Source organism: Myripristis murdjan, chromosome 10 (genome assembly GCF_902150065.1).
Source record: "Myripristis murdjan chromosome 10, fMyrMur1.1, whole genome shotgun sequence".
NCBI lineage: Eukaryota > Metazoa > Chordata > Actinopteri > Holocentriformes > Holocentridae > Myripristis > Myripristis murdjan.
The window spans coordinates 13,193,326-13,195,955 of record NC_043989.1 but is presented as its reverse complement, the minus strand read 5'-3'; positions in this window follow the sequence as shown (position 1 = coordinate 13,195,955).

Below are 2,630 nucleotides of genomic sequence, written 5' to 3'. Positions count from 1 at the left end.
ATCTGCTGTTTATATAAGTGAAATATATTATTGGCAGCTTAAACTCATAAAATAAAAGTTTGTTGACAATTTGTTTTTGTCTTCCATGGTCAAAACATGAAATAAACAAAACAATACATAGGTCCATTAGCCGCACATATGTATGGAATATGAGCTGATCAATGTAAAAGTGTTTATTTTAATTATTGCATGAGTAAAAGCATTTATTGTAAGGTTAGAGTTAATATTGTAAACTATGCTCTTATATTTTTTAAAAAAGAGAGTTTTTCCCAAGTTTTTGATGCATTCAGTGAGTAAAATATTTGACAGTTACTTTAAATTTGAGTGGAATAAAATGTAAAGATCAATATTATTGCAATGCTTAAAGAGCAGGCACCTAAAATAATGTTCTGATCTAAACAAATAAAAATACTAGGCTTTACTGCTGTGTTGGGCCTCCTCACACTGCTGAAGAATTTCTGCATTGTCAGACTTTGAGATTTTGAAGGTTCCATGCCGAACAGAATTAAGTTATTTAAATTGGTGTTTCACATGGCACAGCTGTATCATTGGATTTGTCATGCTACCCTTAAGCCGCCAGCTCCCTTTCACTCCACGTTAGAGCTCCTCAAGATTAAGCTACCTCCTCCTCCATGTTTAATCCACACCTCACGCACTGAAAAGTGGCATTGAAATTAAAATTTAGCCGCATGCAGTCATTTGTGCATTTGATATTTCCACCTGAGTTTGCAGTTTAGCCGAGGCAGCATCTGACAAGTAATATGATGCTGCTGTCTTGCTCTGGTCTAGATGTAAGTAGCAGAAATCCTGACTGATGCTGATGTGCAGCAGCTGGGATTCTTGCATTTTACTGCCTCCAGTCCAGCGGGACAGGGGATCAAGAGCATCGGGGACGTCCAGCCCCCTCTCTGGGTCTTTTATGGCCACATCCTCCCCTGCTGGCTCCTGATAAAGTGCCATTTCTTTTGCATCTGTGCAGCAACAATAAGGCTGTTATGGCTGTGTGATTAAATTGAGCCAATATTTAACCATCTTAATATCAGTTTCTTCAGTAGAGCTTTCCAGCAGAGACTTGGCAGGGACTAGCCCATGGGAAGTTTGGCTTTTTTCTTCACGAGAAAAGTTAAAAAAAAAAAAAAAAAAAAAAAAAAAGCGTGTGCAAACTCCTGCTCACAGATAGAGTTTGAGACTTAAAAGCCGCTCCTGTAAGACTGTGGTTTAGTTCATATGGAGTTATAGAAAAATGGCTCAGGGCTAAACCATATCTTGAGATAAATACTATCAAATTATTCGACTGTGTGAATTCATTTAGAGTCTAATGGAAAGAGGATGAAATAAATGTGAGTATTATGTCCTCTGAAGGATAACTAGCAACATAACCGGAGCCCTCTGAACCAGCAGCTACAGGGTTTTGTATTGAAGAAGAATAGAGATACAGGCACAAACGACATGAGTTAATGTTGTGATAACCTTCCCCAGACTATTAAAAGGCTAACCTCAATTTAGAAACTTAACCGGAAGCATGTTCACTGATCTTCCCTTTTGGATCGCTGGCCTTTATTCAGACTAGAATCACAATCCTCAGATTATAACACATTTTGCATTCATGTTAGGCCTCAGGCTCGAGGTTGTAACCCAAGAATTTCATCAGCTGAGCATGTTTCTCAAACAAAATATCATACTTTGATGATAATATGTGAATGGTTTTGATTACAAATATTTCACAAAGTAAACATTTACTGTGACTCATTGGCTTGATTGTTTTGACGTCTCTTTCCATTACTTGGAAGTCGTTTTATTAATCATCAACCACCGTCTGCAAATTGACTTTTAACACCTTGAAAACCCACAGAGATTTCCACATTTGATAAAACTGTTCTCTCAAGCTTACCACACTTGTTTTGCTTCAGTGTGCCCTGATTAATGCAAACAACATACCCCCCCACGACACACACACACACACACACACACGTCTTCTCAAAGAGTAAAAGGTAACTGTGCCAGTAAAAGCAATCTCCATTTTGTATTAAAGAGAAACACAATCAGAAATTGGATTTCCTCTCATGAAATAATTGACTTCTAAATATTTATGAACATATACCTTTCTCTGATTCTTAAAATAAAAAGAAAAAAGTGTGTTTGGACAAGGAAACAGGGTGGAAAGAGGGTGGACCCGTTCAAGTTGAAAGGAAGACTGAGCAGAAACAACAGGAGAGATGCAAAAAAGGAAATATTCAATTATTTATTGTTCAAAAGCATCACTGCAGATGTTGGGAAAGACCACCTCGGTTGATTAAAAAACAAACAAACAAAAGGGGGAATAAACACCCTGCCATGTTTTCAGATTGTATTAGTTAGTCGCATCCTGCTGATGAGAGCCTGCACCTCTGATCAGGAGCATTTAGAGCTGGAAATGAACAGCGACACCTCAGTGATTAAGACCATAAAATGCATCTAGTGTCTGATCAATTAAAGATCAGAACTCTAATTGAGCCCCTCCCTTGTGATAAAAGCTAATCCAGACTTGCAGATTTAGCACATAAATGCAGGATGAGTAGGATCCTCATCCCTGTCCTTTGTTCCTTGTTGTGTTTTACCTGTCCTGCCCCTTTAAGGTTAGACATTTCAAT